Genomic DNA, 25618 nt, shown 5'->3' on the forward strand with positions numbered 1-25618 from the left:
TGAAATCAATCTCACTGTTACTTTTTTATCCTTGACATACATTTGATATACCACATATTATTTACCTTGTTATACACTGGTTGCAGATTGGGTTGCCTGAGGCTTTCTGCCCAATGCTTTAGCTACTAGGGTCTATCGGTACTACACACTTACCCCTAGAACTCTTGATCTAGATAACAATTAAGCATACTGAATTAAGCATACTGAGTGACCCACCTCTGAGTGGGTCAGAGGTTCAGGACAGTCAGGCAGTTAGCTGGGTTACAGTTAGAAAACGGGGTAGAGGGAAAAGTGTCAGGGAGGCTAGTCCTGAACTGGCACACCCCAACAAGTTTGCCCTGTTGGCGGATGAGGGGGATGCCATTTCAGAGCTAGCAGTACAGCAGCCTCTGACCACCAGGGGGGGTGTCTGCTCCAGTAAGGAGAGAGGGAGGAGTGCAGGGCAGGCTAGACAAGTACTGGTAGTGGAGGACTCAATTATTAGGGGGACAGACAGGGCGATCTGTCACAAAGACCGAGATCGCCAAACAGTGTGTTGTCTTCCGGGCGCTCGAGTTCGGCGCAAAGCGGTTCGGGTTGACAGGTTGCTGGGTGGGGCTGGAGAAGACCCAGCAGTCATGGTACATATTGGCACCAATGACAAAGTAAGAGGTAGGTGGAGTGTCCTAAAAAATGATTTCAGGACTTAGGCCGCAAGCTTAAGGCAAGGACCTCCAAGGTAATATTTTCTGAAATATTACCTGTACCACGAGCCACACCAGAGAGGCAGCGGGAGATCAGGGAGGTAAACAAGTTGCTCAGAAGCTGGTGTAGGAAGGAGGGGTTCGGGTTCATGGAGAACTGGGCTGACTTCGCTGTTGGTTACCGGCTCTACCGTAGGGACGGGCTGCACCTCAATGGGGAGGGTGCAGCTGTGATCGGGGAGAAGATGGCTACAACGGTGGAGGAGTGTTTAAACTAGGGACTGGGGGGGAGGGAACCTATAACATAGAGGGGGAAGACAGTGTAGATAGAGAGGGGGACTTAGTAATGTAGAAAGAAAGGAGAAATGGTATGTGGAGCTCACACTAAGGGACACGAGGTTAACTGAATTACTTCACTCAAGGAATGTAAATAAATGAAACTACATAGAAAAACCTGTAAAAAATAAATATAATAATGTTGCCAAAAAAAAAATGAAGTCCTGTAATGGATTATCCTGTGGAAGTAAAGTCCTGAAAAATATGTTGCAAAATAAATCCAAAATGTACAATATGGAATCCAATTAATGTATCCTGAAAAAGAAATATGGGTCTTTTCAATGATTCCTATTGATTCAAATCCTGTGAATAAATAATATTGTGTCCTGTTTTGAATCTCTAAATAATTGATACAATATAGTTTATAGTTTTTCCCCAGCAGACACTGTATCTTTACTTGTAAATATGTCTTTGTAAATATTCTGTTGAAGAGAAGAGAAGTTTTGGCGAACTGTGCCACTCACCGCCCTTTAGTTAGATGATCTCAAGGTCTTGATGTATATCTCCCCGGGGTTGTGACTTTATGACTGGAGGTGGCGACAACCAGTAATGGAGTCAGGCCCCTTCTCACAGTCTAATACCGCTGCCGACAGATGATAGCAATGCTCGCTTAGGCGTGGAAATGAATACCGCCCGATGTAAGCGGCGTGTACAGGTAGCGGCGTGTGATGTAATCGGTCAGCTGATTGTAGGTCAGCTGACCTCGGTTGCACTCAATCCCAGTATGTCCCGTAAGTTGGAGTTTACCCTGACTTCGGACGGGAGGTTTTAGAGTGGCTATAAAATCTGGACGTGGTTGTTGAGTCCAGTAGCTAACGCTGAATCACAGAAGTCTGCTGGTGGATCACAAAAGGTCTGCTGGTGATTATAGTCCTTCTGGTGGTGATGGTTATAGTCCTTATTTACTAGTTATCCTGGACAGTAATAGAAATGAACCGACAATCGTTCCAATATAGTCCCTTTATAACATATAAAGAAATAATGCAAAAAATGCAAATAGTGAAAAAATAAAAAGTTAAGATAAAAATGCAGGTGAACTGCATCGGGTGCGAACTTGTAGCAATACCAAACGCATTTCGGGGTATCCTGGATGGTATCCTGACCCCTTCTTCAGTGGTGCATACAAAGAACTGAATACATAATTTGTGAAGAATTGTGTCAGTATATTCTCTTAAGTGAGCCTATATGCCGCAAGGGTCCTGCGGAGGCATAACTTTAGAGATATTTTAGATTAATATTTTAATATTGTATATTAAACAATGCATTGATTCGTAACTGGCTTTATTTGTATTTGTACCAGATATCCCCTACGGACTTAGTAATGTACCTGGGGTGGAGTAGAGGGCGGGGGGGGGGGGGGGGGGTTAGAATAGTTAATAGGGATAGGCTTCATAGGAAGAAAAAACATACACCACTGAATTGCATGATGACTAATGCCAGAAGTCTGTCCAATAAAACTGACGAACTGGAGTGGTTGATGTCTGAGGAAAATTATCACATTATCACTGAGGCAAATAAACAAGGGAGAAAATCTAAATGATGTGATAAGAATGGGGGACTTTAACTATCCTGATATAAACTGGGAGACTGAGACCTGTGAATCTCATAAAGGAAACAGGTTTCTGACTATAACTAAATACAATTATCTGTCCCAAATGGTGCAGAGCCCGACCAGAGGGGGCGCCCTACTAGACTTAATATTAACCAACAGAGCTGAAAGAGTAACTAATGTGCAGGTAAAAGGACACCTGGGAAATAGTGATCATAATATAATACATTATAACTAGAGATGAGCGAATCGAAGCTGACGAACCCGAATTCGTTACGAATTTCATAAAATATTTGATTTCATTAAACTTCATTTTACAGTGTTCCAAGCTATTGGAGACCTAAAATGGCGAATTTACATGTGAGTACATGGGGCAGGGCATTATGGGAGGGCGGGAAACAGCGGCAGGAATGAAGGTAGGCGGGAAGACCCTGAATCACATGTGAGATGCAGCCTATCAGTATTCATTGACCCCTGTGATGTCACAGCCCTATATAATCGGCAGCCATCTTGCCTCTCTTCATTTCGTCTATACACTCAGAGATAGAGAGAACGGGACTGCGTGTGTGTGACTAGCTTATACCACAGCGTACCACTGCAACTGCTAGTCACATCAGCATTAGGGAAAGACAGGAGTGCAGAGTGCTTTGCTGTTCTCACTGAGAAGGATCATTGATAGCTAAACCTCCTATTCACGTTATTGAGCATTGCAGCAAAGAGGGGCAGATAGCTGTTAGCTGCCTCATACAGATCATTAGGCTGCTCGAACTTTATCAACCATCTTATCTCCTTATCTTTTCAGCGCAATTCAGTGTTTTTTTTGCTCCACAAATCATCTGCTGTTCAGAATTGTGTGACAGAGTGCAATTTAGGGTTTAATCCCTGTATTTTTTTTTTTGTGGTGCTGCACTGTTGGGTCCTGCTGCTGTTCACAAATACATTATTTTTCAGCGGACTGTAGTGCATTTGTCTGCCCTCATACGTGCATAACACATGCCTACATCAAAGCAGTCTACTATTCTTTATCTGTAACAAGTCTAGATCGAGGGAAAGTCCTGACTCCTGGCAAAAGTAATCACATGCTGGTGTTTTTAAAAAATACTTATTTTTTCTGCGTATTGTTGCGCATATTACTGCCCTCATCAGTGCATACTGCATACGTACATCCAAGTATTGTACCATTTTGTACTTGTTAGTCTGTCAAGGGGCTACATACTGTCAAAGTCCAAACAATAGTATTCACTGGCTGGTGTTTTACAAAAAAAATAGAGTTTTCTCTGCGTATAGTTGTGCATATTACTGCCCTCAGCAGTGCATACCGCATACGTACATCCAAGTATTGTACCATTTTGTATAAGGATCCATGTTGCATTGCTGCAGCCTAATGCTTTTTGTATTTGTTTTTAAATTTTGAATTTTATGTCTTTAATTGTACACCTGTTCCACACACGTCACTAGGTAGGAGTAGCTATAATGGTGACGTGTAACCGGAACAGGTAGGGTCTGAAGAAGCGTGTGAACACACGCGATACAGCTGTAACCCAGCTTACGACTGTTCAGCTGTGGCTCTGGATGTCCGTGCTGCCCGCATGTCTGCACTTTTGAAATAAAGACGTTTTCACTGCATCCCGGTGAGTGACGTCCCCGTTATTTCTTTGCCATTGATGATTGAAAGTCTTGCTCCGGGGGACTGGGAACCCAGAGGATTGCAGTATTCATTGTTGCCTAAGACTGCTTCATAATTTAACTCCATGCGTGCCAGCTATAGGAGTTACCCAGTTGAGAGGCTTTTTAGAGGTAGCGGTGCCGGCCAATCTGTTTTCTTGCACCTGTTGTATAATTGAAGTCTTGCATGCGGTAAGAGCACACCTATTAGCCCAAATAAGAAAAGGAATAAGAATACAAATTGAATTGTGATCATGGATTCAGATGATTCCACAAGCAGTCTAATGGATAGATCGGATAGTGCAGTGGGAGCCGGACGGAAAGATGCCATCAGCTTTTTCAGTCAATGCAACACAAAAGATATGCTACAAGTTATCAGTGTTAAAAATCTGGAATTTAAAGTGACATCTTTAGCCGAGAAAGAAACAAGGCTTTTTTGGACTGTGAATTCCCTGAGATTGTACAATGAGTGTGAACGTGTCCCTAGGGGACTGAGGAACTATAAGGAACCCTCGCAGTTCGCAGATGATCCAGATTTTGTACAAACGTGGAAAAATATACATCAAGAATACTCCCTACAAATGCTCAGGGCCATCATTGATAAAAACGAACATGAATATTCAAAAACTACCGAGGACTTAATGAGAGCTAAAACCGAACTTCGGGCACGTCTGACCGAAGACCAATATCAGTCTTTCACAAAGAAATTAGAGAAAAAGATTGTGGGATTGCAAGCTATAATAAAAGATCAAAAGAAAGATAAATTAATTCGTGACAAACTTGATTACAATACAGACAGAGTGTTTCAAACGAGTAGTCAGAGGAGAAAGCGAACAAGACGCAAACGTAACAATTATTTTAAACAAAAAGTTAAGGACTATTGGACAACAGAGTCCGATTCCAGTGGAAACGATGAACAGCAGCCAAAGAGATCTGAAAAAAATATTAATAATCAAGGTGTTACAACAAGATTTAAAAATAAAAATGATGATAAACAACAAGCAGCATACCCTTTAGGAGGAAACCCCGCCGGGGACCAAGAAGAAAGAAAAGAGGAAAACCAACAAAAGAAGTTGAAAGTAAAGAAGGACAAGAAGAAGGTGACATGGCACAAGTAAAGTGACATTCAAGTGATCTGTGTGCAGTAATTCATTTAACAGATAAAATTTTGGACAGTGACACCCTTACATTTTTGTCAAGAGGCCTTAACTTCTGCATGACGGAGAACTTTGACGTGGTGGACTTTGAAGTTGATCTTTTCAAATACATTAGAAAGTTAAATCTTAAGAAAATATATGCTAGTAAAAACACCCCTCAAAGTCAACTGGAGGGAAAAATTCCCACAGTCATAGGACCGTTAGGTTTTAGTGTCTTGCAGAATGCTACTGCTACAGAATTGGAATGTTTAGACAACTTAATTGATTTGCAGGAAGGATTTGAGAACAATCCAGAGGGTGATAGGGATGTGATAATGTTGGAAGAATTTAAGGGAGGGATAAAATCTACATGCTGTCCCCAGGTTACTCCTGGTAGTAATTTGGATATGTTTCATAACCGAATGTTAAATGATGTAAAATCACTTATTTACAAAAAAGATGTTTGCAATCTCAGATATGGTGAGAGGACTGCTCTTGAACGCCTTAACAAAATGAATGATGTCGTGATTAAAAAATCCGACAAAGGCGGACATGTAGTTGTAATGTCCAGTGAATATTATCAAAAAGAAGCTCTGCGTCAGCTGAGCGATCCCCTCACATATCAGAGATTGCAGACAAATTCCATCCCCAAAATTAAAACAAATCTACAAACTTTGTTGCGGAAAAATGTAGAGAAAGGGATTCTTTCAAAAAGGAGAGCAGAGAATCTTATACCATCTTTTCCATCCTACCCGCGATGGTACTTCTTGCCGACGGTGCACAAGACCTTGCAGAACCCCCCCGGGCACCCCATTGTCTCGGGGAGGGGGTCGGTCACAGAGCCACTCTCTAAATACCTGGAGTGGCTGCTGCGACCCCTTCTGCAAGAAGTGCCATCGCTGGTGAAGGATACAGATCAGTTCTTTGTATGCATTCAAGACCTACCCTGTTCTGAGAATATCATTTTAGCCTCGATCGATATAGAAAGCCTATACACTAGTATACCACAAAAAAGAGGTGTAGAGTGCATACGTGAGATACTAACACACACAAATAAAACAGAAAGTACTATTGACTTTATATGTGAATCCCTTTCCTTTATTTTGGAGAACAACACATTCCAGTTTGATGAAGTGTGGTACAGGCAGATCGGGGGTGTGGCCATGGGCACCCCCGTCGCCTGTACCTTTGCAAATCGTTATGTTGCTGCATTCGAAAACAAATTTGTTTTTTCTGATCAGAATCCCTTCCTCAAGTCCGTCAGGTGCTATCTTAGGTTCGTTGACGATGTCTTCATAGCCTGGGATGGCACACTGGCGGACTTCGGGAAGTTTGTGGATTATCTTAACACAAGCAATGACATGAATCTCAAATTTACTAGTAAGGCTGACAAAAAAGAAATTGAATTTCTAGATGTATTGGTGGAGTTAAAGGATGGTAATATCTGCACCTCTGGATTTAGAAAGCCCACAGCCTCCAACTCCCTTCTTCAGTTCTCCAGCTATCATCCTTAACACGTAAAAACTTCACTGCCGTATGGGCAATTTTTGCACCTACGGAGAATTAATAATACTGATGACAAACAAGCTGGAGATCTGAAGAGGAGACTGGAGGCTCATGGGTATCCTGAGAAATTGTTGAATGAAGCCCTTGAGAGAGCCTTCGCTCAGGATAGGAGAAATGTCCTTTTCAAAAAAACGTAAAAAAAAAGTAGAATACAAAAATAATGACCTCGCTTTTCTTTTTCATTTAAATTTAGCCCCCTTGAGAAAATCATCAGATCTGCTGTGCATAAGAACTGGCCACTTATTATGAATGATAATGATTTGTGTAAAATTTTGAATGAGAAACCATTGGTAACATTCAGACGTTGCAAAAATTTGAAAGATGTCGTTACTAGTAGCAACTTCACTTCAAAATCTGTAAAGAAAGATTGGTTGACTGGAGCCGGCCCTGTGGGTAACCACAGGTGCGGCTCTTGCATTTGGTGCCCACACCTTAAGACAGGCAAAACAGCCTTTGTAGGAGGAGAAGAAATTCCTATTAAAATGTTAATAACTTGCAGAACTCAGTGGGTGGTTTATGCAATGAACTGTACCTGTGGGAGATTCTATGTAGGAAGCACAAAGCGAGCGATGAACACTCGCTTCAGGGAACACGTTTACTCTATTAGATCCAGGAAAGGAGTCCCTAGATTCATTGAACATATGAATCTGGTTCATAAAGGCAATCATGACACTCTAGTCTTTCAGGGTCTGGAGGTTGTCCACTGCAAAGAAAATAAAAATAGAAAGAAAATGTTGCTTCAAACAGATGCCAAATGGATAATTAGATTGGATGCAGCGGGGAACCTGGGACTGAAGGAAAGACTGGATTATAGTGTATTTTTTTATAAAGATCCATGTTGCATTGCTGCAGCCTAATGCTTTTTGTATTTGTTTTTAAATTTTGTATTTTATGTCTTTAATTGTACACCTGTTCCACACACGTCACCAGGTAGGAGTAGCTATAATGGTGACGTGTAACCGGAACAGGTAGAGTCTGAAGAAGCGTGTGAACACACGCGATACAGCTGTAACCCAGCTCACGGCTGTTCAGCTGTGGCTCTGGATGTCCGTGCTGCCCGCATGTCTGCACTTTTGAAATAAAGAAGTTTTCACTGCATCCCGGTGAGTGACGTCCCCGTTATTTCTTTGCCATTGATGATTGTACCAGTTTGTACCTCATATTACTGCCCTCATCAGTGCATACCGCATACGTACATCCAAGTAGTGTACCATTTTGTACCTGTTAATCTGTCAAGGGGCTACATACTGTCAAAGTCCAAACAATAGTACTCAACGGCTGGAGTTTAACAAAAATACAGAGTTTTTTCTGCGTATTGTTGCACATATTTCTGCCTTCATCAGTGCATACCGCATACGTACATCCAAGTAATGTACAATCTTGTACCTGTTAATCTGTCAAGGACCTACATACTGTGAAAGGACAGCCATAAGTAATCACCTGCTGCTGTTCTAGACAAATACTGTTTAAAGAGTAGCATAGCGTATTGTAATACCCTCATAAATGCACTAAGTATGTCAGGCAGAGAAGTGCCAGGATGTGCACAGAGGAGTGGCAGAGGCCTAAATACTTCAGGCAGAGTTGGCAGCAGACTAGGGGCGAGTGGCAGCAGGAGTCGCAGCGAGAGGCCTGAGCTCCCGTTATCAGCCAACAGTCGTTTCTTGACCAGCAACCCATCTACCGTCGTTGATTGGTTAACACGCTCATCCACATCATCACAAGTGACATCTGACACTCCCAGTCAACAGTCGGTGGGTTCCTCAGACACAACCCTCAGTTGGCATGGCCCGGGAGCAGTCCCTGTCCTCCCATTGCCTTTGTCCTATGCTGTTCCCTCTCCTAGAGAAGTATTTTATGCTGTGGGTTCAGTTCCACTATTCACTGAGGACAATCTAATAGAGGACAGCCAGCAGCTACTGCCCAGACAAGAAGGGGAGGAGACATGTGCTGCTTGCTCCGCTAGGTGGCCAAGTAGTAATGCGGAGAGTGACGTGGGAGGCGGCGTTGCAAGGGTTCAGGGTCCTGAAGCAGACACTGTTGGGGAACCTGAGGAGGACATCAGTGACGTGCACACACCTGTTGATGATGATGAAGCTGATCGCAATTGGGAGCCAGGTGCATAAGGGGCTTCATCATCATCAGGAGAAGAGAGTTGCAGGTTGCCCTTGAGGCAGCAAGGCGGTAGCACGGTTGGCAGTCAGCGTGGTGGCAGGAGTGGAAATTCAGGAGCCAAACTTGCCCGGGGGAGACCACCTGCTTCGCGGCAGCCTACCTTTCTGGGAGGTAGTGGAACAGGGGTTCCTGGAGATGGCACCAGTAGCAGTCAATTAGTGCGGACTGTAGGTGGGAAAATCAGCTACTCGGTGGTGTGGAAGTTTTTCATCAGGCATCTGGAGGCGGTTCACGTAGCCACATGCAAGATCTGTTTTCAGAAGGTAAAGCGTGGCCAGGGTCCCAATGTCGGCACCACGGCCCTGCGTCATGCTTCGCCACCATAAAGCGGCCTGGGAGAACCGAGGCTCCGATGTAGTGGTCCAGCCTGCTGAATCACCCAGTGGCCATCCGCTCCCTCTTCATCCAGCCAAGGCTCCACCACCTCAGCCGAAGGGAGCTGTGTGTCAAACCCTCCTTCTGTCGCTCCAGATGCTCCTGCTTCTCCTGCTTTTAGTCAGCCATTCCGCCAACAATCCATCGGCGAAGCCATGTCCAAGAGACATGTCCAAGTTGAATGTGCTCCTGTCCAAGTTGCTGGTGCTGCAGTCCCTCCCTTTTCAAGTGGTGGACTCTGCACCTTTCAGAGAATTGATGGCTTGTGCCGAGCCGAGTTGGAGAGTCCCAACCGTAATTTCTTTGCGAAGAAGGCAGTACCAGCCCTGCATAAGTTTGTACAAGAGAAGGTGGGCCAGTCCTTGAGCCTGTCGGAGTGTTCAAAAGTGCACGGCAGTGCCGACGTGTGGAGCTGTAACTACGGGCAGGGACAATACTTGTCTTTTACGGCCCACTGGGTAAATGTGGTTCCTGCACAGCCACAATAGCAACTTGGACAGATCACACCGCTTCCTCCTCCACGCTCTCGCTCTCAGACAGTTGGTCCTGTGACAGTGTGCGACGCCGCCTCCTCATCCTCCCCCGTGTCCTCGGCCTCCACTGCACGTCCAAATCTCGGTGGCCCTTCATCGTACCATGTGTGTAGGGCACGGAGGTGTCAAGCTGTTCTTCACATGGTTTGCCTTGGCGAACGGAGTATCACAGGGGAGGAACTGCTAAAGTTCATTCGTAAAGAAATCCGAGTATGGCTTACTCCACGAAATCTGGAAATGGGAACCATGGTGACCGACAACGGGAAGAACATTGTGTCCGCGCTGCGACAAGGAAGTGTGAAATATGCACCCTGCATGGCACACGTGTTGAATCTTGTTGTCAAGCACTTCCTCAAGTCTTCACCCCATTTGCAAAACATCCTGAAAATGGCAAGGAAACTGTGCATGCACTTCAGCCACACGTACACCGCCAAGCACACCTTCCTTGAGCTGCAGCGTCAGAACGGTATCCCACAACATAGTCTTATTTGTGACATTGCCACATGTTGGAATTCCACCCTCCATATGCTGGACAGACTATACGAACAAAGAAAAGCCATCACCAATTTCTTGATGATCCAAGCAGACAGGACTACCCCCTGTGTAACATCAATGTGAACCAGTGGCAGCTCATACGTGACACCTGCCGTTTGCTGAGGCCCTTTGAGGAAGCCACATTATTTGTGAGTCGCCTGGATTACGCCATGAACGACGTAATTCCACTCCTACATTTCCTACAACAAATTATTGAAATTATGGCTGGTCACGGCAATGGAGACGTTGTGCCTACATCTCAAGGCTTACATGAGCCCTGTGGGGGCTGAACTGGAGGAGGAGGATGAGGGGCAGAGCGGAGCACAGTTTAGGTTGGATGAGATGGCCGGTGTTTCTAGTCATCGGACAGGAGAGGAGGAGCAGGAGCAGCCAGAGGAGCTGGAGGGTTATGAGGAAGGCGGGACAGAGGACCCAGTATGCAGTGGAGATGGCGGCAGGCAGTCCCTCCGAGTCACTGGCGCAAATGGCACGATGCATGCTCAGTTGCTTGCTTAGTGACCCTCGAATTGTCAAAATTCGTCAGCGGGATGACTTCTGGATCTCCACCTTATTGGACCCTCGCTACCGTCCCAGAATGGGGGCCTTTTTTATACCCACTGAGAGGGAGGACAAACTTACCTACTACAGAGAGATCTTATGTAGTCAGTTGGCTACATGGTCCATCCACTCGCATGTCTGACTCGGGGGGCCCTCTGCGCTCACCTTTCACTGCCTTGGCTGCTGGGGAGGGGTGGCAGGAGCAGTGCCAGCTCAATCAGCAGCAGCCTGAGTCTACAGTCGCTGATGAGTAGCTTTCTTCACCCACACAGTGAAGCAACTCATCAGCAGCAGGTAGACATGGAGCAGGACGTGAACCAGCAGGTGGTGGCATACCTTGACATGGCCATGCCAACAAACATTGAAGATCCGCTGGACTTCTGGGCAGCCAAACTTGATTTATGGACGCAACTAGCAGAGTTTGCCCTGGAAAAGCTGTCCTGCCCGGACAGTAGTGTGCCATCAGAGCGGGTGTTTAGTGAGGCCAGGGTATAGTCACTAGAGATGAGCGAACTTTTCAAAAATTCGATTCGGCTGATTCGCCGAATTTTCCCGAAAAGTTAGTTCCGATCCGAATTTATTCGCGGCGAATCAATGTTAAAAAAGGCTATTTCTAGCCTACATACAGCCTCTATAGGGGTATAGAACACTTTGCTGTGTCGTAAAACGCATATGTGTGCTGGGGTAGTGAAATAATACTGTTATTCAGAATAGCATGCAGATTACCGGTATCGCTCTTAGAATCACTGCCGCACAGCAGCACAATGACAGAGGCATCAGTGTCAGGAGACCATATAGTGACTGAATGACATAGCGTGGACATAGCGTGGCAAGAGGAGACCATTTAGTGGCTGAATGGCACAGCGTGGAGTTGGCTGATGCACTAGTACACTACACACCAGGGCTTCACAATCCCCCCCCAAAAAAACAACACAATATATGAAATTTTTGTCAAAGATTTTTCATTGGTAGCACCCGCTATCCAAAAATTTGAAATTTCCAGAACCAGGCACCACCACTGTGGCATTAGTAACCCATATATTGCCTGCATGACACAGCCTGGAGTTGGCTGATGCAAGAGTACACACCAGGGCTTCACAATCCCCCCCCCAAAAAAACCAACACAATATATGACATTTTTGTCAAAGATTTCTCATTGGTAGCACCCGCTATCCAAAAATTTTGAAATTTCCAGAACCAGGCCCCACCCCTGCGGCATCAGTAACCCATATATTGCCTGCATGACACAGCCTGGAGTTGGCTGATGTAAGAGTACACACCAGGGCTTCACAATCTCCCCCTAAAAACCAACACAATATATGAAATTTTTGTCAAAGATTTCTCATTGGTAGTACCCGCTATCCAAAAATTTGAGATTTCAAGACCCAGGCCCCACCTCTGCGGCATCAGGAACCCATATATTGCCTGAAGGACACAGCCTGGAGTTGGCTGATGCACCAGTACACACCCGGGCTTCACAATCCCCTCCAAAAAACAACAACATTTTAGAATTTTTTTTAAGAAATACCTTTGTGTAAGAACAAGCACATATCCAACAGTTCACAAGACTCTATAATGCAGGACGGTGGACCACCCAAAGACATTCTTCTCAAAAATAATAAATAATAATAATAACACAATGTTTGAAATTTTTTTACAAAAACTAATTCAATATGTGTGTAAGCGCATCTGTCTCCAAAAGATCAGATCACCAAAGGACTTTTTTCGCCCAAAATTATGAAGCAGAGTTAATCCCTGTCCGTATTTATTTATTTTTTTTTCATTAAAAAAATCACACGCAACAAGAGTTCCGTTGTGTAACGATTAGCATTCTGGAAAATTAAATTTTATTACTGATAAAATTATCAGTAAATTAAAAAAAAAACACTACCCAAGAGTGTTTAATTATCCCATACATTGCACCAGGAGCAGTCAAGAGTAGGCCTCAGCAGTACCCAAGAGGCTTTAATAACATCCTACCTTTGCACGATCAATTGCGAGATCAAGCAATACCAGGTGTGTTATGCACTCTGATTTCTGGGGCCGCAGGCGCGCTCCACTGAACGGATTAGCATGTCTCTATCTTTCATCGACCGGTGCTGGTAACCCGCTAACTCCCGGAAAGGTAAGCTGCCGTGAAGCAGGTGGTCTCCCCCGGGCACGTTTGGCTCCAGAATTTCCACTACTGCCACACCACGCTGACTGGCAACCGTGCTACCGCCTTGCTGACTCAAGGGCAACCTGCAACTCTCTTCTCCCGATGATGAACCCCCTTCTCCTGAGATCGAGCAATAACAGGTGTGTTATGCCCTCAGATGTCCGGGGCCGCAGGCGCGCTCCACTGAACGGATTAGGGTGTGTCCATCTTTTTTTGTAGCACCCGCAATCCAAAAATTTTAAATTCCCAGACCCAGGCCCCACCTCTGCGGCATCAGGAACCCATTTATTGCCTGAAGGACAAAGCCTGGAGTTGGCTGATGCACCAGTACACACAGGGCTTCACAATCCGCCCCAAAATCAACAAAATTGTATAATTTTTTTTTTTAATTTACAACTTTGTGTAAGCACAAGCGCATATCCAACATTTCAGAAGACTCTATAAGGCAGGACGGTGGACCACCCAAAGACTTTCTTCTCAAAAATAATGAACCACATAATTGTTGAATTTTGTTTAAAAAAATTGAAATTCCTAGACCCAAGCCCCACCTCAGCTGCATCAGTAACCCATAGATTGCCTGAAAGACACAGCCTGGAGTTGGCTGATGCATGAGTACACACCTGGGCTTCACAATCCACCCCAAAAAAACGCAATTTTTTTTTAAATTGTCTGACAAAATACCTTTTTGTTAAAACAAGCGCATATACAGCAGTTCAGAAGACTCTATAATGCAGGACGGTGGACCACCCAAAGACATTCTTCTATAATATAATAAACCACACAATATGTTCACATTTTTTTAAATAATTGAAATTCCAAGACCAAGGCCCCACCTCTGCTGCATCAGTAACCCATATATTGCCTAACGGACACAGACTGGAGTTGACTTATGCACGAGTACACACTACATACCCGTCACCCGAGCTTCACAATCCACCCCAAAAAAACGCAAAATTTTATCGAAATTGTCTGACAAAATACCTTTTTTTAAAAAAAAACAAGCGCATATACAGCAGTTCAGAAGACTCTATAATGCAGGACGGTGGACCACCCAAAGACATTCTTCTATAATATAATAAACCACACAATATGTTAAATTTTTTTAAATAATTGAAATTCCAAGACCAAGGCCCCACCTCTGCTGCATCAGTAACCCATATATTGCCTAACGGACACAGACTGGAGTTGACTGATGCACGAGTACACACTACACACCCGTCACCCGGGCTTCACAATCCACCCCAAAAAAACGCAAAATTTTTGCGAAATTGTCGGACAAAATACCTTTTTTTTTTTAAAACAAGCGCATATACAGCAGTTCAGAAGACTCTATAATGCAGGATTGTGGCCCACCCAAAGACATTCTTCTCAAAAGTAATAAACCACACAATGTTTAAAATTTGGTTAAAAAAATTATTACATGTGTGTAAGCGCATCTGTCTCCAAAAAATCAGATGGCAAAAGGATTCTATTCGCCAAAAATGATTAAGCAGAGTTAATCCCTCTCCATCTATTTTTTAATTTTTTATTAAAAAATCACACGCAACAAGCGTTCCGTTGTGTAACGGTTAGCATTCTGCAAAATTAAATTTTATTACTGATAAAATTACCAGTAAATTTAACAATAACACTACCCAATAGTGTTTAATTACCCCATACATTGCACCAGGAGCAGTCAGGAGTAGGCCTCAGCAGTACCCAAGAGGCTTTAATAACCCCTTACCTTGCCCGATCAATTGCGAGATCGAGCAATAACAGGTGTGTTATGGCCTCAGATGTCCTGGGCCGCACTAGCGCTCCACTGAACGGATTAGCGTCTCTCTATCTTTCAAGGACAGGTGCGTGTTGCACGCTGAAACCAGTTCGTGATAGGGATCTGTGATTGCAATTATTTAATCTTAAAATGAGGAATTACCAGTAAGTGAGGGTCATAAGCTGGCGTTTATTAAGTCCCTGCCCTTTGTACACACCGCCCATCGCTATAAGCGATTGGATTAGTTAGTGAGTTGGTTAGTGAGGTCCTCGGATCGGCCCAGGCGGGGTAGGAGAAGGCCCTGGCAGAGCGCCGAGAATTTAACGATCATTGTTGAAATTTGCATTAAGCATGTATTTAGCTACTGCTAAACATCCAAAAATTTAAGGCCCAAGGCCAGAGGCAGCAGGGAGGCAAGTAGTTCCTGAAAGACACAGAATGAGTCTGGAGCATGCATTTTCATAACCCCTTACATTTAAAGATCAATGTTTACATTTGCATTAAGCATGTATTTAGCTACTGCTAAACTTCTAAAAATTATAGGCCCAAGGCCTGAGGCACCAGGGAGGCAAGTAGTTTGTGAAAGACACAGAATGAGTCTGGAGCAGTCATTTGCAGTACCCAAGAGGGTTTCATAACCCCTTACATTTAAAGATCAATGTTTACATTTGCATTAAGCATGTATTTAGCTACTGCTAAACTTCAAAAAATTATAGGCCCAAGGCCAAAAGCTTCATTTTTCCCCATATTAGGAGCATTGTTGTCCCCCAGATTAGGCAGCATAGATGTCCCCCAGATTAGGACCATAGTTGTCCCCCAGATTAGGCAGCATAGATGTCACCCAGATTAGGCAGCATAGATGTCCCCCAGAGTAGGCATCATAGATGTCCCCCCAGATTAGGGGCATACTTGTCCCCCAGATGAGGCAGCATAGATGTCACCCAGATTAGGAGCATAGTTGTCCCCCTGAGTAGGCAGCATAGAGGTCACCCAGATTAGGGAACATAGATGTCCCCCAGATTAGGAGCATACTTGTCCCCCAGATTAGGCAGCATAGATGTCCCCCAGATTAGGCAGCATAGTTGTCCCCCAATCAGCGCGGGCCGTCAGAGCCAATCAAAGGGCCGTATGTGTCAAGTGGGCCGTACAATCCCCAGGTCTGCCCCAGAGGGTTTCATAACCAACCACAATAGAGAAAATTATGTTGTAGGAGCATGGTTAATCTACTCAGACCCGTCTATCATTGATGGCTGGAAATCCTGGCTGATCCATCCCTGATTCATCTTGACAAACGTCAGTCTCTCCACGAGTTCGCCTTCGGGTGACTATGGCCCCGGCCGCACTAAACACCCGCTCTGATGGCACACTACTGGCCGGGCAGGACAGCTTTTCCAGGGCAAACAGTTGCGGCCATAAATCGAGTTTGGCAGGGTCATGTCGAGGTAAGCCATCACCTTCTGGTTCAGGTCCTGCTCCATGTCCACCTGCTGCTGATGAGTAGCTTCACTATGCGGCTGAAGGAAGCTAATCATCAGCGACTGTAGACTCAGGCTGCTGCTGATTGAGCCGGTACTGCTCCTGCCACCCTTCTCCTCCCAAGCAGCCGTGGCAGTGGAAGGTGAGCGCAGAGGGCCCCCCAAGTCAGACCTGCGAGTGGATGGACCATGTGGCCGATAGGCATCGGCCAACCGACTACGTAGAAGCTCCCTGAAGTAGGTCAGTTTGTCCTCCCTCTCAGTGGGTGTAAAAAAGGCCCCCATTCTGGGCCGGTAGCGAGGGTCTAATAAGGTGGAGATGCAGAAGTCATCTCGCTGACGAATTTTGACAATTCGGGGGTCACTACGCAAGCAATTCAGCATGCATCATGCCATTTGTGACAGTGACTCACTGGGACTACCTGCCTCCATCTCCACTGCATACTGCCACGGTGTGCCTGGGTCCTCTGTCTCGCCTCCCTCGTAATAACCCTCCAGCTCCTCTGGCTGCTCCTGCTCCTCCTCTCCTGTCCAATGACCAGAAACACCGGCCATCTCATCCACTGTAAACTGTGCTCCACTCTGCCCCTCATCATACTCCTCCAGTTCATCCCCCACAGGACTCATGTAGCCTTCTGGTGTAGGCGCAACATCTCCATTGCCGTGACCAGCCATGTTTTCAATCATTTTTGGAGTAAATGTAGGAGTGGAATTATGTCGTTCATGGCGTAATTCGAGCGACTAACAAAAAATGTGGCTTCCTCAAAGGGCCTCAGCAAACGGAAGGTGTCACGTATGAGCTGCCACTCGTTCACATTGAAATTACACAGGGGAGTACTCCTATCTGCTTGTATCATCAAAAAATCCGTGATGGCTTTTCTTTGTTCGTATAGTCTGTCCAACATATGGAGGGTGGAATTCCAACGTGTGGCAACATCACAAAGGAGACTATGTTGTGGGATACCGTTCTGACGCTGGCGATCAAGCAAAGTGTGCTTGGCAGTGTACGAGTGACTGAAGTGCATGCACAGTTTCCTTGCCATTGTCGGGACGTCTTGCAAATGGGGTGAAGACTTGATGAACTTCTTGACAACCAGATTCAACACGTGTGCCATGCAGGGCGAATGGTTCACACTTTCTTGTCGCAGCGCGGCCACAATGTTCTTCTCATTGTCGGTCACCATGGTTCCCATTTCCAGATTTCGTGGAGTACGCCATACTCAGATTTCTTCCCTAATGAACTTCAGCAGTTCCTCCCCTGTGTGACTATGTTTGCCAAGGCAAACCATGTGAAGGACGGCTTGACACCGTTGTGCCCTACACACGTGGTACGATGAAGGGCCACTGAGATTTTGATGTGCAGTGGAGGCCGAGGACACGGGGGAGGAAGAGGAGGAGGCGCACACTGTAAAAGGACCAACTGCCTGGGAGCGAGAGCATGGAGGAGGAAGCGGTGTGACCTCTCCAAGTTGCTGCTGTGGCTGTGCAGGAACAACATTTACCCAGTGGGCCGTAAAAGACATGTATTTTCCCTGCCCGTAGATACAGCTCCACACGTCGGCGCTGCCGTGCACTTTTGAACACACCGACAGGCTCAAGGACTGGCTTACCTTCTCTTGTACAAACTTATGCAGGGCTGGTACTGCCTTCTTCGCAAAGAAATGACGGCTTGGGACTCTCCACCTCGGCTCAGCACAAGCCATCAATTCCCTGAAAGCTGCAGAGTCCACCAGTTGGAAAGGGAGGGACTGCAACACCAGCAACTTGGACAGGAGCACATTTAACTTCTGCGCCGTTGGATGAGTGGGCGCATACTGTTGTCTCTTGGACATGGCTTCGCCGATCGATTGTTGGCGGAATGGCTGACTACGAGCGGAGGAAGCAGGAGCGCAAGAAGGATGGTTTGACACAATGCTCCCTTCGGCTGAGGTGGTGGAGCCTTGGCTGGATGACGGAGGGAGCGGATGGCCACTGGGTGATGCGGCAGGCTGGACCACTACCTCGGAGCCACGGTTATCCCAGGCCGCTTTATGGTGGTGAATCATGTGTTGACGCAGGGCCGTGGTGCCGAGATTGGGACCCTTGCCACGCTTCACTTTCTGCCCACAGATTTTGGATTCTTTATGAAAAACAACCACACCGCAGAGTAGCTGATTTTCCCACCAGTAGTTCGCATTATTTCACTGCTATTGGCGCCGTCTCCAGGAACCCCTGTTCCACTACCTCCCAGAATGGTAGCTTGCCACGAAGCAGGTGGTCTCCCCCTGGCACGTTTGGCTCCTGAATTTCCACTACTGCCACCACCACGCTGATTGCCAACCGTGCTACCGCCTTGCTGCCTCATAGACAAAGAGCAAATCTCTTCTCCTGATGATGATGAAGCCCCGGCTTCTGCACCCGGCTCCCAATTGCGATCGGCTTCATCATCATCAAAAGATGTGTGCACGTCACTGATGTCCTCCTCGTGTTCCACAACAGTGTCTGCCTCAGGACCCTGAGCAATTGAAACACCGCCTCCCACGTCACTCTCCGCATCCCTACTTGGCCGCATTGCGGAGCAAGGGACGCATGTCTCCTCACATTCTTGGCTGCCCATTAGATGCTGACTGTCCTCTATTACATCGTCCTCGCTAAATAGTGGAGCTGAACCCAAAGCATGAGATACTTCTTTGGGAGAAGGAACAGCATAGGACAAAGGCTATGGGATTACAGGGACTGCTCCTGGGCCATGCCAACTGAGGGTTTTGTCTGAGGAACCCACCGACTCTTGACTGGGGTTGTCAGATGTCGTTTGTGATGATGGGGATGAGTGTGCAAACTAATTGACGAGGAGAGATGGGTCAACGACACGACCGCTGGGTGTTAACGGGAGCTCAGGCCTATTGCTGTGACTCCTGCTGCCACTCGCCCCAAGTCTGCTGCCAACTCTGCCTGACGTATGTAGGCCTCTGCCTCTTCTCTGTGCACGTCCTGGCACTTACCTGCCTGACATACTTAGTGCGTTTATGAGGGTATAGAACAGCAGCAGGTGATTACTTGCAGCTGTCCTTTCAAAATATATAGGCCCTAGACAGAATAACAGTTACTAAATAGTACACTCTTTTGTTGTATGTATACCATTTGCAATGATGAGCGCACTGTTTAGCGTATTTATACGCAGAAAAAAACTCTTTTTTTGTTGTATACACCAGCCAGTGTATACTAATGTGTGGAATAGCACTGAATTTAGCACCGAGACAGAAATACAGGTACTAAATAGTACACTACTTGGTTGTATGTATGCCCTTTGCAATGATGAGCGCACTGTTAAGCGTATTTGTACGCAGGAAAAACTTTTTTTTGCTTAATACACCAGCAAGTGTATAACGTGGGGTATAACACTTAATTTAGCACAGAGACAGAAAAAAGGTGGTATATGGTACACTATTTTCTTGAATTTAGGCAATTTGCAATGATAAGGCCACTGAAAAAGCATATTTTTACGCAGGAAAACCTTTTTTTTCTTTAATACACCGGCAGGTGTATAACGTGTGGTATAAAACAGAAATACAGGACCTAAATAGTACGCTATTTGCTTGTATGTAGGCCCTTTGCAATGATAAGGCCACTGTTAAGCGTATTTTTACACAGGAAAACCTTTTTTTTCTTTAATACACCGACAGGTATATAACGTGTGGTATAACACTTAATTTAGCACAGAGACAGAAAAAAAGGTAGTATATAGTATGCTATTTGCTTGCATTTAGGCCCTTTGCAATGATAAGGCCACTGTTAAGCGTATTTGTACTCAGGAAAAAAATAAAAATTCTTTAATACACCGGCAGGTGTATAACATGTGGTATAAGACTGAATTTAGCACAGAGACAGAAAAAAAGGTGGTATATGGTACGCTATTTGCTTGAATTTAGGCCATTTGCAATGATAAGGCCACTGTTAAGCGTATTTTTACTCAGGAAAACCTTTATTTTCTTTAATACACCGGCAGGTGTATAACGTGTGGTATAACATTTAATTTAGCTTAGAGACAGAAAAAAAGGTGGTATATGGTACGCTATTTGCTTGTATTTAGGCCCTTTGCAATGATAAGGCCACTGTTAAGCGTATTTGTACTCAAGAAAAACATTTTTTCTTTAATACACCGGCAGGTCTATAACGTGTGGTATAACACTGAATTTAGCACAGAGACAGAAAAAAAGGTAGTATATGGTACGCTATTTGCTTTTATTTAGGCCCTTTGCAATGATAAGGCCACTGTTAAGCGTATTTTTACGCAGGAAAACCTTTTTTTTTCTTTAATACACCAGCAGGTATATAACGTGTGGTATAACATTTAATTTAGCACAGAGTCAGAAAAAAAGGTAGTATATGGTACACTATTTGCTTGTATTTAGGCCCTTTGCAATGATAAGGCCACTGTTAAGCGTATTTGTACTCAAGAAAAACTTTTTTTTCTTTAATACACCGGCAGGTCTATAACGTGTGGTATAACACTGAATTTAGCACAGAGACAGAAAAAAAGGTAGTATATGGTACGCTATTTTCTTGTATTTGGGCCCTTTGCAATGATAAGGCCACTGTAAAGCGTATTTGTACTCAGGAAAAAAATGTTTTTCTTTAATACACCGGCAGGTGTATAACGTGTGGTATAACACTGAATTTAGCACAGAGACAGAGTAACAGGTGAAAAATGGTAAAAAGGCACTAAAGTCCACACTAATATGACTTATTTCTGAAAAGCAGCAGGACCCAACAATGCAGCACCACCCAAAAAAAAATCCAGGGATTAAACCCTAAATTGCTTTCTGTCACACAATTCTGAGCAGCAGAAGATTTGTGGAGAAAAAAAAAACTCAATAGAGCTGAAAAATTAGGAGATAAGATGCTTCAGAAAGTTCAGGCAGCTTGGAGATCTGTATGAGGTAGCTGACAGCTATCTGCCCCTCTCTGCTGCAATGCTCAATAACGTGAATAGGAGGTTTAGCTATCAATGATCCTTCTCAGAGTAACAGCACAGCACTTTGCACTCCTGCTTTTCCCTAATGCTGATGTAACTAGCAGTTGCAGCATAACGCTCTGGTATGGGCTATTCACACACATACAGTCCCGTCCTCTACATCTGAGTGCATAGATGAAATGAAGTGAGGCAAGATGGCCGCCGATTATATAGGGGATGTAACATAACTGATAGGCTGCATCTCACATGTGGTTCAGGGTCAGCCCGATTACCTTCATTCCCGCCGCTGTTTCCCACCCTCCCATAATCCCCTGCCCCATGTACTCAAATGTGGATCCGCCATCTAAGCTCTACAATAGCCTGGAACGCTGTAAAATGGAGTTTAATGAAGCGCTTTGTGCGATAGAATCGCGGCGATATTGGTATTCGTTGCGAATCGACCCGTCCTCCACCCGTTTCCAGAACATTGAGGGGCCACTCAAAGAAAGGGGCAGTCGAGCTTGAGCCACAGACGGTTGTCTCCATTCTGTATTTCTGTTTTATGATCAACATAATGTATTTTTCATAGTTTTAAATGGCAATAATCAGTTATAGTATGTGATTTATTACATTAACTTATAGATTTTTCTTTACAGTACAGTTATGTCTTAAATCTGCGGTCAGTCTATTGAAAAAGGGATTACTACAAATAAAAAACAGATATTAGAAATCATAAATGTTCCTAATCTCTGTACCTGAGACATGGTTGTGTTATATAAGAAGCTGTCTATAGACTATATACTTATTAAAAACACATATATCTTCATGTATAAGGTAGGGACTATGACATCTCTGCAGGTCTAGATGTTGTATCTAGCCTGATTGTTATCAGTAATTAATATAAATATTAATTACCTGTCTCTTGGTTCCTTTCCTGCAGCTGACGGGGGTATAGCTCACTTTCACCTTCTCACCGGGCATCAATCACCTATAAAAAGACACAGGTATGATAACATGTCCCTTATACATGCTACAGACGCTAATATATATAACACTCTAGGGCCAGAACTACTTGTCTCAGGGATTATAAAACCGCATTAGAAAAAAGAACAAAAGAAAAGATGGAACACATTGAGATATAGATGATAGGGATTTTTATTTCTATTGTAGTGCAATGTATTATTCCTTCCAGGATGATGTTGACAGAGACTATTGACAGGTTTTTGGGGGTTTTGTGTTTGTAATGTTTGGGGTATGTGTTATTTTTTGTTTCTTTATTCATAAATTTTAAGGGTAATATATGTTTTTTTATTTTTGGGGGAAGGGGGCAGGAGCAAAATATTTTATAAATTATGTTTTTTTTTGTTTTTTAATCAAAAACTGTTATTTTTGTTATTATTATTCAATAATTTCATCAATATTTTATATATTTTTATTTGGCAAAATATTTCTTGGAATGTCTTTTATCAATTTTGTGCAGAAATTTAGGATAGAGGTTAACCATGTTGCGGTGGGAATTGCTAAACTAAAAATTTATAACAGAAATACAGTTTGCCCCCGAGGTTCCAAAGCACAGAATGCACTTCAGATCAACAGCCGAAGCATCGTAGAGGGACCCATTCTAATGGAGACAATGTCCTCCACCCGTTTCCAGAACATTGAGGGGCCACTCAAAGAAATGGGCAGTCGAGCTTGAGCCACAGACGGTTGTCTCCATTCTGTATTTCTGTTTTATGATCAACATAATGTATTTTTCATAGTTTTAAATGGCAATAATCAGTTATAGTATGTGATTTATTACATTAACTTATAGATTTTTCTTTACAGTACAGTTATGTCTTAAATCTGCGGTCAGTCTATTGAAAAAGGGATTACTACAAATAAAAAACAGATATTAGAAATCATAAATGTTCCTAATCTCTGTACCTGAGACATGGTTGTGTTATATAAGAAGCTGTCTATAGACGATATACTTATTAAAAACACATATATCTTCATGTATAAGGTAGAGACTATGACATCTTTGCAAGTTTAGATGTTGTATCTAGCCTGATTGTTATCAGTAATTAATATAAATATTAATTACCTGTCTCTTTGTTCCTTTCCTGCAGATGACGGGGGTATAGGTCCCTTTCACCCTCTCACCGGGCATCAATCACCTATAAAAAGACACAGGTATGATAACATGTCCCTTATACATGCTACAGACGCTAATATATATAACACTCTAGGGCCAGAACTACTTGTCTCAGGGATTATAAAACCGCATTAGAAAAAAGAACAAAAGAAAAGATGGAACACATTGAGATATAGATGATAGGGATTTTTATTTCTATTGTAGTGCAGTGTATTATTCCTTCCAGGATGATGTTGACAGAGACTATTGACAGGTTTTTGGGGGTTTTGTGTTTGTAATGTTTGGGGTATGTGTTATTTTTTGTTTCTTTATTCATACATTTTAAGGGTAATATATGTTTTTTTTATTTTTGGGGGAAGGGGGCAGGAGCAAAATATTTTATAAATTATGTTTTTTTTTGTTTGTTAATCAAAAACTGTTATTTTTGTTATTATTATTCATTAATTTCATCAATATTTTATATATTTTTATTTGGCAAAATATTTCTTGGAATGTCTTTTATCAATTTTGTGCAGAAATTTAGGATAGAGGTTAACCATGTTTCGGTGGGAATTGCTAAACTAAAAATTTATAACAGAAATACAGTTTGCCCCCGAGGTTCCAAAGCACAGAATGCACTTCAGATCAACAGCCGAAGCATCGTAGAGGGACCCATTCTAATGCAGACAATGTCCTCCACCCGTTTCCAGAACATTGAGGGGCCACTCAAAGAAATGGGCAGTCGAGCTTGAGCCACAGACGGTTGTCTCCATTCTGTATTTCTGTTTTATGATCAACATAATGTATTTTTCATAGTTTTAAATGGCAATAATCAGTTATAATATGTGATTTATTACATTAACTTATAGATTTTTCTTTACAGTACAGTTATGTCTTAAATGTGCGGTCAGTCTATTGAAAAAGGGATTACTACAAATAAAAAACAGATATTAGAAATCATAAATGTTCCTAATCTCTGTACCTGAGACATGGTTGTGTTATATAAGAAGCTGTCTATAGACGATATACTTATTAAAAACAGATATATCTTCATGTATAAGGTAGAGACTATGACATCTTTGCAAGTTTAGATGTTGTATCTAGCCTGATTGTTATCAGTAATTAATATAAATATTAATTACCTGTCTCTTTGTTCCTTTCCTGCAGCTGACGGGGGTATAGGTCCCTTTCACCCTCTCACCGGGCATCAATCACCTATAAAAAGACACAGGTATGATAACATGTCCCTTATACATGCTACAGACGCTAATATATATAACACTCTAGGGCCAGAACTACTTGTCTCAGGGATTATAAAACCGCATTAGAAAAAAGAACAAAAGAAAAGATGGAACCCATTGAGATATAGATGATAGGGATTTTTATTTCTATTGTAGTGCATTGTATTATCCCTCCCAGGATGATGTTGACAGACACTATTGTTAGGTTTTTGGGGGTTTTGTGTTTGCAATGTTTGGGGTATGTGTTATTTTTTGTTTCTTTATTCATAAATTTTAAGGGTAATATATGTTTTTTTATTTTTGGGGAAGGGAGCAGGAGCAAAATATTTTATAAATTATTATTGTTTATTTGTTTTTTAATCAAAAACTGTTATTTTTGTTGTTATTATTATTCATCAACTTCATCAATATTTTATATATTTTTATTTGGCAAAACATTTCTTGGAATGTCTTTTATCAATTTTGTGCAGAAATTTAGGATAGAGGTTAACCATGTTGCGGTGGGAATTGCTAAACTAAAAATGAATAACAGAAATACAGTTTGCCCCCGAGATTCCAAAGCACAGAATGCACTTCAGATCAACAGCCGAAGCATCGTAGGGGGACCCATTCTAATGGAGACAATGTCCTCCACCCGTTTCCAGAACATTGAGGGGCCACTCAAAGAAATGGGCAGTCGAGCTTGAGCCACAGACGGTTGTCTCCATTCTGTATTTCTGTTTTATAATCAACATAATGTATTTTTCATAGTTTTAAATGGCAATAATCAGTTATAGTATGCGATTTATTACATTAACTTATAGATTTTTCTTTACAGTACAGTTATGTCTTAAAT

The 25618-nt window shown here is 43.4% G+C and overlaps 1 long non-coding RNA gene across 1 annotated transcript; it reads right to left on the reverse strand.

The window, feature by feature from the left end:
* Positions 1–7106: 7106 nt before the first annotated feature.
* Positions 7107–23587, reverse strand: LOC130361359 (uncharacterized). Its single transcript, XR_008890977.1, has 3 exons — positions 23513–23587; positions 22342–22414; positions 7107–7638 (listed from the first exon to the last, which is right to left on the reverse strand). It is a non-coding gene; the product is annotated as an uncharacterized LOC130361359 (long non-coding RNA).
* Between the last annotated feature and the right edge of the window lie 2031 nt (positions 23588–25618).

Source organism: Hyla sarda, chromosome 3, assembly GCF_029499605.1.
Source record: "Hyla sarda isolate aHylSar1 chromosome 3, aHylSar1.hap1, whole genome shotgun sequence".
Taxonomy (NCBI): domain Eukaryota; kingdom Metazoa; phylum Chordata; class Amphibia; order Anura; family Hylidae; genus Hyla; species Hyla sarda.